Below are 13,153 nucleotides of genomic sequence, written 5' to 3'. Positions count from 1 at the left end.
GGAAGAAATCACACTTTTTTAGTAAAATATTTAACTAAAAGTAGTTTTAGAAAGCTTTGATCAAAAAAGTAAATAATTCAGGTTGAATGGGACACTTTTTCCCAGTCAGTGGCAAGTGTACCGGTATGTGTCCTACCGTATGTGTGTATATGTATAAGAGAAGCATAAATCGTTCTAAATTGTGGACTGAGACTTTTTTCTTTTTACTGTTCTTGTTTTTTCACCTCTGAAGTGGCTTTAAAGAGGGTTTACCTCTTGTGTCAGCCAAGTGAATCCATTTTATTCTTCTTCTAACGCTCAGACACTAAAAGAGCTACAATACAAAGGCCTGAGCTTCAAGAGAATCTCAGACCACAACAAAACAGCAGTGAGTACACACACATAGATTTGTAACTTAAATGCTGACATATACATTGAGACTGCACACACTCATCTTTATTACAGAGCGACAAACTTCCAATGCACACATGCCAGAACTAATGATTTGGGACACATCACACAAGCCCACACACTACTTTCAAACACACTGATCAGAAACAGTCCTTTCTCACGCAGACATATAGACGCATGAATACACATAAACACATATCAGGCCTCATGCATACCCTTAATGTGAATCAGCATCAAAGAATGTAACCACAAGACTGTTAGATTAGTGAGAACAGATATCAAAGACATTAATCAAGAAAACTTGAATGAATCATGACACAATTATCAACATTTTTACAGATGCAGTCAGTCAATATTGTGTATTAAATCGTTATGTGGATATACCTTTGCTGTAATCTAACGCTCTCTCTCTTTTTGGAAGATTTATTAATCGCCATTTGCCATTATTCAGATGTGCCATTTGAGAGAGAACAGTAAGTGAAGTCTTGAAAGGACCTCGAGCCGGGACTCGAACTCGGGTCGCCCAAAGCGCAAATCCGCTACATATCAGAATTTTCTCTTAAAGTTAATTTTTTATAAACGGTAACATAGGCATATTGATTGATACCATATCGTGTAATTATGCATGTTCATTTCTCATTTGGTTGAAGGGTTAGTTCACCAAAAAATGAAAATTCTGTCATTAATGACTCACCCTCATGTCGTTCCAAACCCGTAAGACCTTCGTTCATCTCCGGAACACAAATTAAGATATTTATGATGAAATTCGAGAGCTTTCTGTCCCAATTTAATCACCAATTTCAAGGCCCAGAAAGGTAGTAAAGACATCGTTAAGATAGTCCACGTGACTACAGTGAATCAACCTCAATTTCATGAAGGCTGGCTCATTATTGGCCAGCTCCTCCGTCAGTCTCACATGCATGTGTTGTGTTGCTCACGTGAACAGCGTTGGCCGGCGTTCTGATGTATAACCTTGGAAGCGTTGCACTGTGTTTACAACGTGAACAGCGACAGAGACTGACACGGAACAGAAGAGATTGTTGAATAAAGCCATTCTTTTTTGGGATATTGTTGTCGCTTCATAAAATTAAAGGTTGAATCACTGTAGTCTATTTTAACAATGTCATACCTTTCAGTGCCTTGAAACTGGTCATTAAATTGCCGTCTATGGAGGGACAGAAAGCTCTAGGATTGTGTTCCGAAGATGAACGGTCTTACGGGTTTGGGACGACATTAATGAGGGTCACTCACTTAAAGTTAATATTTTAAAACACCAATAATTCAATAGCACAGTTAAATGTGATCTTTAGCAAATCTCAAAATGACTATCCACTTTTCATACTCTACAATATAATGCTGTGATGCTTAAATTCACTTGTAGCATTTAAAATGATTGATTTTTAGTTGGTAGCGTTTTATTTTGAGGGTTCTTGTTCATCTTATTTATTAATTAACATTATTTATTTATTTAGTCAAAATTGTAAAAAAAAATTATATTGTCCATTTATCGATTACGGACCACAACATGAAAATAATTATTATATCAGTCATAATTTTAGGATTAATGGTGGATCAGTCAATACTTAATTTTACCTAGTTTTAGTTTTTTTTTACATAAGCCATATCTAAAGTAATATTTTCACACTTCACTTTCTTGTGCCTGTAAAAATATGTCTGCACCACTGCTTTTCAGCATCTTTAGTAGCGCATCTCTCCTCTAAAGCAGAGCTCACTGTAAAGGCAGCCTGGGGGAGCGTTTACACAGCACTAATGTGCATGAAATAGAGGATTAGGTTTCGAGGTGGGAGGGGAACGGACATCTTAGGGCGCAGTGGCTGCTGTGCCATGTTCATGTTCCTCATGGGAAGGCTTATCCTAATCGCCCCACTGTCGCACCGGCCCCCCCAGGGCCCATACACAACACCCAGGGGCCCCAAGTCTTTAATAAAACAGGGTTATGAATGTATTTGTCTTAATGCTCTACTACTGGTGGTGTGTGTGTGTGGGTGGCAGAGAGGAGGGAGAGGGTAGACAAGAGGAATAAGAGGGGGAATGGTGCCGCCTTTGAATGGCAAAACTGTGTCCAGTTTAACGGAGCCACTTTAAGCCGATTTTTTTCGGGTCACATCGGCACCAATGAGGGATTAACTTTTTTCACATCAACGCCCGACTGAGATCTCAGCCCTGCTGCATCCTACATCTCGCTCTGAGGAGAAAAGGTCCACAGTTGCCCAATTTGTACCAGCCAGGGAGAAGAAAGAATGGGCCATCCTATGAGGGACAAAAAGAAAAATTAGCTCAGTTTTACGGCTTTTTTTGTTGTTGTTGTTCAGTCCCTGGTTTTTCCCACAAGGGATCAAATAGACGATGAATGCTATAGTGTCTCTGGTTCTCTTTTTCTGTCCATCAAACGAAGGAGCTTGTTCTCACAGGCATCGACGTTTGAGTGCTGTCTAACAAACAGGTGGTATTAGTGAGTACGAGTGTGTTTGTATGTAATTTCCAACATATATTCAACAGTAAACAGGTGTGAGTCTGACGGTCTTTACGTGTGTCAATAACATTAATGGCTTTTCCATCATTTTCCCACAGTGTCATCCCTGAGGCGGTTCGCACAGAATTGACAGCATTTTTATTTGTAAAACACAATTAACCGTAAAAGCCATTGTGATGGTGCCGAATCTCTGAGGCAATTCCAATTGTCTCAGGCCGAGTTCTGTATGTTGGCTCGTTTTCTCCTGGCTCATTCTCACTGTGTTATTATCTATTATCGTATGAGTAAACAAACTCTCTGAAAGATGCATAATTAATGCTGGCCTTGTCAGCTCCTCTGAGCCTCTCTCTAATCTATTTTTCTAACACACTCTCATTATAAACATAAAAGACTGAATCAGAAATGTGTCGGTGTAGAGTACATGAACAGACTCGTATGCACAGTCATGCTGTTAAAAAGAGGAGGAGAAATAGTCAGACTAAAATATGTTTACTCTAACTCAGCAATGTACACGACAAACCATAATGATATTTGCATGCAGTAAACATGATCATTCAAACAGTACTTGCACAGAAAAAGTGAGAAATTGGTGAGAAATGGGTGGAAATTACAGAGTTCACTTTAAATGTTTTGAATACATTTTGCACTGAAGTAAGAGTATGTGGATCCGTGACACATTTTTGTAGTATCTAAAAAATAAATAAATAAAATCATACATACTAGAGAGACCCTCATCCTCATGACTGTGTGCCAAGATCAATTCGCCTTTTATCAGATAATTTTACGTTTTTAAGACAAATTAGGGTTAGTTTAGTTTGTAAAATGTCATGTGGTGGAACTCCCCCGAAACTGTATATTTATGAATGAATAATTCATGATTTTTGTATAAAAAAATAAAATAAAGGTATTTTGAAAATGGTTTTAAAAAGTTTTTTAAAACCATATGCAACCAAAATTATTTCAATATGGAACATCTCAATGAACTTTGCACATGTATAACTTACAATTTTCATATCCAACTCATCATATAAAATCAGACATGTCATGACCTCTGACTTTTGGGTGGCTGCAGCTGGAGTGGGCGTCGGCAACTAGTTCCTGCCAGTTCCTTATTTAGCTGCTCTCTGATTGGCTGATTAAGAAGGAGACTCAACAAAGTGGCTGCAAGATTAAAATCTTCTGCACATCTGGGAAGAGAAGAACATTGCAGTGTTTGTGGGAGACAGGATGGAAGGCAGTATAGAAACATGTATAAAAAAACTAAACTAAAAAAAACAGAAGACATAATTCATGTCACACTAAGGGAAACTAAAAACCACTGAGATCACCATTCACACCATAACTTCAACCAAAAATTACAGAGTGACTGACAATGGAGGAGACAAGAGAGATATGTGTTGAAAAGATGCCAGGAGGAACATGTAATTCAAGCTTTTTGAAGGGATAGTTCATGAAAATTCTGTCATCTTTTACTCACCTCCAAGTTGTTCCAAACCTGAATAAATGTCTTTGTTGAATTTCTTTAAACACAAAAGAAGTTATTTTGAAGAATGAGGATTTTTCATACTTTCCAAAAAATTAAATAAAAGCAATGAAATTTTTTTCTTTAAGAAATTCCAGATTTATTGTAGATAAAATTACGCTGTAAATTTGTGATGAAATTTGCTGCTTTGAATCCAAACTATGTCGACTCATGTCATTCATGCACAAGCATGCCGTTTTTTGTGCACATTTTACAAAATAATTGTTAATACAACTCCACCAACGAGTGTTAGCATTTATATGCTAACATCATTTTATTTATTATCCATTTAAATATCAGCTTTAAACTTGTTTTACCGTCATAGGGGGAAATTGCCTGTCTCCGGTGATCACTAAAAAAAAAAAAAAAACGGTGCCCCTGGTATCGAGTGTTAATGAAGTTTTATTTGTTACTTTAATGTGAGAATTTCTTTCCTTTCATTTTCAGGGCTGCAAGTGGAGCTGACAGATCTCCTGAAGAGTGATGGGTATGTCCACATACAGTGTTACTGGCACGAGCGAGGAGAATAGCAGCTCTCGCAAGTCCACCTGTGAGTGTTTTCTGAAGAGAGGATAGAAAATACAAGAGGAGTGGGTGGTCACCGTGCTACTCGGTTTGTGTGGGTGAGCGTGTGTGTGCGTCTCAGTGAGCCAGCTCCCATGCTTGGTAAAAATCACCTAATTTTTCACTTGAGTGGCTCTCTTTGGGCAGTTCCCCCCTTCATCGACCCCTTCAGAGTAAAATTCCTCTAGTGAGTGTGAAGACTGCACTCGCAGTGCCCCCCACTCCCCCAGCACACACCGAGGGGCATTGAAAATGCATTAACACCAAATCAATGGAAAACAGTGGAAAAAAAGCAAAAAGAGAGAGGGCGAAAAAAAATCTCCTTAGCAACATAATCTAGATGGCCTCACGAAAGGAGAGGGGAGTGTGAAAAGAAAGGGGAAAAGAGGGAAAGAGAAAGGGGAGGGGGTAGCTGAGCGTTTAGTGCAGAATAAGAGGCTGAACACTGAGAGGTCTTGCACACAGACAGCGACAAAATGGAGAATTAACACAAGAGAAACTGTTCCTATTTAACACCAGGGGAAAAGCGACTATATTAACACCCTCCCATTAGGGGGTAAGGGGGGAGGGGGGGAGGCGGAGAGGACAGGATAGACCCCTGAAACTCTCTCCCAAGGGAAAAGTCAGCAATAATTGATCTCTTTTTTTTGTCTAAATAATATAAAGTAATTTTAATATACAATCATATTTTATCTTACTTTAAGCCTTAAAATGTGTTTTATTACAACTATTAGTAAGGATAGTATGATCTCTGTATAATATCAGTCTTTAAATGCAAGATATTTAAAGTGATCCTAAAGTATACTTGCAATGGTTCCACTTTAGCACTCTAAAAAATGCTGGCTTGTTTTAACCCAATTTTGGGTCAAATATGGACAAAACCAGCCATTGGGTTACATTTTTAAATGGCATTTTTGATCCAATGTTTGGGTTTGTCCATATTTGACCCAAAATTGGGTGAAAACAACCCAGCATTTTTTAGAGTGTATACTTAAGTATATCTTCAGGACTATTTCCGGATAAGTGCATTAAGTACAAAATTAGTTGATCCTCCTGATATATTATATTATATTATATTATATTATATTATATTATATTATATTATATTATATTTAGGGCTGTCAAAAGATTAATCGCATCCAAAATAAAAGTTTGTGTTTCCATAATATATGTGTGTGTACTGTGTATAATTATTTATATATATATATAAAAACACACAATCATGTATATATTTATATATATATATATATATATATATATTAGGAATCATTGTGGGTATTAGTCACATCAGTTATAAGTCAGGAAGTTCAGTTCAGCAAATGTCCTATAGTCAAGGCAAGTCACAATAGCACTTTATACAATACAGATTGTTTCAAAGCAGCTGCACAGTGATAACAGAAAAATAATGCATTTCAGCTGTTGTTCAGCACAAGTTAGTTCAGCGTTGCCCAAGACAGAATGCAGATCCATTATTTTGATTGGAGTTTGATAAATATATATATACTCCGTGGAAAGAAAAGGAGGGATATATTCTGTTATTCCCAATTCAATTAGTTTGGTGGTGGACACTGGTTACCAGTCTCTATGTAAATGACCTTTAACCTCCACTACATGATCTGGTCAATGGTGGGAGGGTTAGACTTAATTAGAAGGTCATTAAAACCTGCCCCCTGCAAGCCATTAGCTTTATAACTGCCCACACACATACCCATCGCTGACCCTCGGCTGTAATGAGCCCGTTCAGGCAACTTCATCAAGAAACGCGCTGGATTCTTTCCGTTTCACTGCATCTGCACCGATCAGATCCCAGATCTAATGTCAATAAGTGAAGATTAATTTGATGATATTATTTCACTTCAATCGCTTGAATCACGTTGTTAAATTATGAAGTAACATGTCATTGATTGATGAAGTGGAATCATGTGAACTGAAATGTCGAACTAGAATCATATTTTTAAAAGGGAAAAACACATATTTTCCAGCTGAGTGTTTCTGGAGCGTTCGGGCCATTATTTTCTAGGCTGCATTAAATTACTGTAGCAAAATGTGTTCCCATGCTCTCTGCCAAGCTGAAGTTAAATAAAATGAAAAATAATTTTGCACGTTAAGCGTACAGGTAGTGTTTATAGGCTGCTTTGAGAATAGGAAGCTTTATAAACGTGCGCTTTTGTAGATTAAAGTCGCTGGGCAACAAAATTTAGTAATGGAAAAAGTGGTGGCGTTCAGGTGAAGATTTCCTGTCGTCACTCTTGTCCAATGGAATCTGGTGCTAAGAAGGCCTATCTAAAGACTGAAAGATTAAGATAAAACAAGGGAGACTGAATGAGAAAGAGAGAATAAGTGAGAGCCGACAACTTCATCTACAGAGGCATTAACAAAGACAGTACAAAGGCGAAAGGAGAGAAAAAGGGAGAGAGAAAAGGGCCAGAGGTTAGCCAAGACAGAGAGAGATGGAAAAACAGCGAGAGAGAGACAAGGCGTAAAAGAGGGAGAAAAGAGAACGACTGATGTAGATAAACAGTGAAGAAAAGGAGAGAAAGAGAGATTAATAAAGAGGCAGAAGTGGAGAAAAATAGAAACTGAGGGAGAAAGAAGGGACTCCAGTGACTCTCTTTGTCCCAATCGCCGATTTCACACCGACACAAAGGGCTCGGTGGACGTTTCATCCTTTCATTAACGTTTCTCTGGCGTTTATTCAGCGTTAGTCTGTGACGTTATGAAGTCAGTCCCATTCAGGCCACATTATAAATCACCTCCGCCGCTGCAGAGCGTGGCCAATCGGCCAATTACGCAGTGTGGCCGCCCCTGAACACGCAGGACAATGGCATCACAAGGCCAATAAACAAGCCTCTAATAGGGCGGCGGGGAAAACGCGCCCAAAACAGGCCCCAACCGCCCGCCGCACGCACGTATTCCATCATCCCCATGCCCTCGCATTTCCTCCCGCTAACGCCAGCGCACACACACAGCTGTGGAGGGAGCGAGGAAGGGGCAGAAGGGTAGTACTGGCACACCGAGAGAAAAATGACCCAGCGATAGTGCGCCATGCAAAAACCCCCCCATAGCCCTTTTCAGGCTGGGAGCCAGAACAAAAGCATACTGTTGCCATACTGTGACGTTCATTCTAGCCAGTTAGCACAGCTGCAAGAGCTCACCTTGCGCTAGCGACTATTGTTGGCCTGTTTTAGAGCCTCTTCCATCCATCTTCTGGACTGGATGAGACAAATACAGACAGAGAGAGAGAGAGAGAGAGAGAGAGAGTTCGACTGAGAGAAAGTGCTCGGGTGATGCAGCTGCAAAGGGAATGAATGCGAGCGTAAAGGTGAAAAGGGGAAGACTGGAGAGACGGAGAGAGAGGTGTCAATGTAACAGACCGCAGGGTGGTCCCACCCACTCACTTACAGAGCAGCTGCCTAGCAGTTAAAAGTAACCTCAGAGATCAACCGACCAATGATATTTGCCACCTTTTTAGCTATTTTTGAGCTATTTTAGCACCATGAAAAGCTGAAGTTGGATTTAAAGGAATAATCTGGGTGCAAAACAGTTTAAGCTCAGTTGACAGCATTTTTTACAATGTTAACCATGTTGTTATAGTTGTGGTGTGGACTTCACTATTCTCATAGAATTAGAACGATTATTAAAACTGTATAATTATTGTACTTGTACAGGATTATTGGAGTATGTTTTACAATAAACTGCTATTTTTCTTATTATTTGTCTTTTTACTTTGAAATATCATGTTTAATTCAGTGTGTTTCTTGCCATTTCTTTGTAATTATTTGTGAAATTTACTAGCAATTTCTATGTAAAAATTATACCCCCCAATAAATCCTATACTTTTTTCTTTTTTTTATGTACAGTTGGTTTAGTGTTTATAGTGCTTTGTTTTCATGGCAACAAAGTTGTAAAGTGTAATATAACTTTATTGAGAGCACACAGAAAAGGTTAGTAAGATTTATTTTTAAACCAAAGTCATGTTAACAAACATTATTTACATCTTGAGGCCATACACTGCAAAAAAAAAAAAAAAATCTTACTTATTATTTTTGTATTGTTTCCATTCCAAAACTACATATTCTGAAACCAAGATGATTTACTAGACAAGTAAAAAGACATAGGCTAAGATAGGCTATTATGGCTTGTTTTCTGAAAAAAAGAGAGGCCTAGCCTATATATAATTATAAATTAAATTAAATTATAAATAAAAAAAACAGCAAAATGATCTGCCAATGGAGTGAGAAAAATAATCGTGCTTCCATTTGAATTAAAATAAGCAATTTTTTTTTTTTTTTATAGAAAACAATACATATTATATCTTGTGCCATTTTACTCATATAGTAAATGCATCTTGTTTTAATCATTTTTAGATATTTAGACTGGAAACTGCAGAAAAATGTGTACTACTGAAACGGTAAGTATTTTACTGTTTACTGTTTTCTCATTTCCATTGTAAATACCTTACTGTAACCCAGATTTTAGCGTTGTTGTTGTTGTTGTAATCAACAGTGTGCCGCTAAAGCTTAACTTGTCTCAAACCTGAAATATTTAATTAAATAAGAATGAAAGCGCAGAGGTGCCCGACGTTGGCCCAGCTGCAAGTGTCGAAATGAGAGACAAAGGTCACCGGCACTACAAACTATCCTCATGAACCCTCCCCATGGACCAACAACTATCGCAGAAAAAACCCACCGTCACAAATCGGCAGTGTCCCGTCCTCTTTCGCTCATACAAACTTCATCAACGGCCTGCGTACCTCCGTGAATGCTCCCTCTCTAGATGCTCTCGCTGAAGTGTCTGCAGCTGCTAAGAGAATGTTAGTGTCATCTATTGGTTGAGTGAGACTAATAGCACTTGGTACTATGACACTAAATACCCCTCGCACAATTCTAACTTATTCATTAAAAAGACCCCAGGCACGTTACTAACAGACTAAATATCTCCACCACAATGCCACTTGCGCACGAAATTTCCACGATACAAAAACACTCGTGCACAAAATCTTTCCAATACATTTCTAAAATGCCCACTCGAACAAATCACCCTGTAGGCAATACCAACCAAACAATACAACTTCATGCTCTTAGATCTCAAGGCTACAGTTCTCCATTGTGTCTGTTCCAACATTTAACTAGGTTTCTTGCAAAACAGAGGCATTTGTTAAGCTAAAGTAGCCTACAGCTGACAATTGTGTAAGCGCTTGGATGAACTTAAAGCTTTTACTGGTTAAAAAACAATATAGTAAAAAAGTCATTAACAAATTAGTATTGTTATCATAGCATGACCGATAACCAATAAATTTGCATTATAAATCAAATTAATAAAAAATTTATAAAAGTTTTTTCAAAAAAATATTTGCTTTACTTTTAATTGTTTTATGTAATTTTTAGCCAACGTAAATTTCTTTGAATGATGTCCAAACGTATGTTATCGTTAACTTATATTAAATGGGACATATCATGAAAATCTATAGTTTATAGTTTAAGTGCTATAATAGGGTCCCCGGTGCATACCAACCCAGAAAATGTGAAAAGTGACAACCCAGTAACTTTGTTTTGGTAAGCCATTCTCAGCAACCATGTCAAAAAATAAAAGATCAGATTTCGCTCCCCTTCTGACGTAGGAAGGGGATATTTTTTATATAATATTACTGCCCCTTAAACTGCACGTTTCCACCCACGGCGCCGCCATTTGGTTTTCGCAAGCGACAACAGTGTAACCAGTTCTAACGCAATGGCAAAAGTTCGAGCAAAGCATGCAAACTGTTCTGTTGTTGCTGCACAGACGAGCACAGAACACTATTGGACCAAAAACTGTCACAGCTCTCTTATAAAGACCTCAGGGAACTGTGTCAACTTGTGTAAAGGTTAAACATGACATGCAAGTCGATCAGATGAATCAATGTAACTCCACAACAACTAATAATGTATCCACTAACCATTCAGAAACGTCCAGGTCCTTCTAAGTTGCAACCTTTTCCTGAGTCACTCTGTAAAGCTGTAGCCTACTCTGCTGCTGGTTATTTCTGAAAATTTGGATGATTGAAATTAGCCTGTTTTGTTATTGCCGGAGTATCCGAGGCTCCTGTAAAGAATCCCGAATGGGGGCGGTGAGCAGCAGCTCATTTGCATTTAAAGGGACACACGCACAAGCGTTTTTGCCAACACCCAAAAAGCTATAATAAATTATCTGGGGTGTATTTTGAGCTGAAATTCCACAGACACCTTCTGGGGGACACCATATATTTATATTACATCTTGTGAAAAGGGGCATAATATGTCATCTTTAACTAATATATAAACAAGAAAAAGAAAAAAAACTAAAAATAAACCAAGGTAAAATAAGTCCTTTTAAATGCTACTAGTGAATGTAGGCACCACTGCATTATAATGTACAGTATGATACATGGATATCCTTTTTGAGACTTGCTAAAGATTACATTTATTTAAATTATTGTTGTTTTTAAAGATTAACTGTAAGTGAGCGTTAGATGATGGCAAAGGTAATCTAAATGTAAAAATAGTGGAAATGAGCATCAAGATAAAATATCCAATATTGACCGATAAATTAAAAAACTCATATCAACCAATAAATTATATGGTATCGGTATATTGTGCATCCCTAAACAAAACTTTAACAACCATTGTCAGGCCATTTGCTGATTTACAGATATGGAATTCTGGACACAATCAAGAAATGATCAACATTTCACAACTCTCTGAGTCGGTCTCTGGCTTTTTGTTTCTTTCTTTTTAACTAACCCATGTCCCATTTACAAACACATTTCAGCGGGGCAACTTGATTACCATTCAGGTGGACGCCTGGCTGCAGCTTGTGCTTGTTGGAAGAGCTCTTCGGAGTTGCTTAGAGAAGTGTGTGTGTGTGTGTGTGCGTGTGGTTGGAGGGGGTGGTGGTGCTGAGGGATCGATTTGATTCTAATCGGACCATGAAAAGAACATGATCTAACTGCTTTCAGCTGGGAGTACATTTAGGCCCTCTCCACTATTTGCTCTCCCTCTCTACTCCCCTTTTCCTTTCTTTGACGCGCTCTCTCGCTCTGTCTCTCGCTCTTTGACACACAATGTCTCTGGCCGATTCAAAAAGCCTTGAATGTCTCATTAATGACTTTGTGAATACTGGGGTAGAGAGATTTGAGGATGGACGTGGGGTGGGAGGGAGAAAAAAAACAGGGGTGGAAAGAAAAGGGTGGAGAAAGCGTAAAAAATTCCAGGATTGTTTAAAAGGCCGTGGATTATCATGACAGCGTTTTAGAGGCTCAATGGGGTTGACCCTGTTGAATGCCTGTGTATTCGCCCCGATAGACACTCGTTGGCTTTAACCAGGACTCTCGCTGACTCTGAAAGTTTGTCTTCTTTCTGCATTTTCCTCCTGTGTCCCGTCCCAGCATTTGTAGTCTTCTCTGTGTGTCAGTCTTTCACATTTTATACCCCCATTTCCATCTTCCATTGTCACTCTCTCTCTTTCTCCCTGTCTGTGATATAATTTATCCATATTTCACTCCCGTTCTTCCATCCACTTGTCGTTGGGGGACAAACATCTCCTCACTAGGTGATTTTCTCTCTCTCAGGATAAATCTGTTAAAGTTCCCTCTGCTTTTTAACCGCTCCTGTCATCAGGATAGTTAACACAACACCGAGGGCCATAAGTCAGAAGCCAAAGGTCAAAGGTCAAGGTGGTCATGAGGCTCTCTTTTTCTGGATTTCTATTTTATTTGACTTTTTTTCCATGAGTACTTCACACATGATTATAGTCAAGACAAATGGTAAGAAGTAAATTATTTTTCATTCCCCGAGTCAAATACTATTTAAGTCTCTCCACATAATACACATACTTGTAATAAATTACAGAAATAAATAGCCAGTCTGAAGGATACATAAATAGGAAAATGTTATTATTATTATTATTATTATTATTATTATTACCTTCTGTTTCTGGCTTTTTGTTTCTGTCTCCTGAAATATTCAAAGCTTGCTGGTGTACGTTTCTTGTACTTCCACCATTAGAAAGTGTTTTTTAATTGATAGAAAAATAATAATAATAATACCAACAATAAAGGAAGTTATCCTATTTCATTATTAGTTATTATTTACACCCTTATTATTATTAATAATAATAATTACATGATTTTGATGTTTCTGGCTTTTTGATTGTCTCATGAAATGTAG

The 13,153-nt window shown here is 38.1% G+C and overlaps 1 long non-coding RNA gene across 2 annotated transcripts; it reads right to left on the bottom strand.

Moving 5' to 3' along the window:
* Positions 1 to 1,962: 1,962 nt before the first annotated feature.
* On the bottom strand, positions 1,963 to 11,038 carry LOC306983632. Of its 2 annotated transcripts, none has more exons than XR_013794410.1 (3): positions 10,906 to 11,038; positions 3,889 to 4,071; positions 1,963 to 2,661 (listed from the first exon to the last, which is right to left on the bottom strand). It is a non-coding gene; the product is annotated as an uncharacterized lncRNA (long non-coding RNA). The 2 variants fall into 2 exon arrangements; XR_013794411.1 differs by having other exon boundaries at positions 3,934 to 4,071.
* Between the last annotated feature and the right edge of the window lie 2,115 nt (positions 11,039 to 13,153).

This window comes from Phoxinus phoxinus (genome assembly GCF_949152265.1).
Source record: "Phoxinus phoxinus genome assembly, chromosome: 16".
NCBI classification, from domain to species: Eukaryota; Metazoa; Chordata; class Actinopteri; order Cypriniformes; family Leuciscidae; genus Phoxinus; species Phoxinus phoxinus.
Note: the sequence above shows the minus strand (reverse complement) of the source record. Positions and strands in the feature narration are given on the sequence as shown.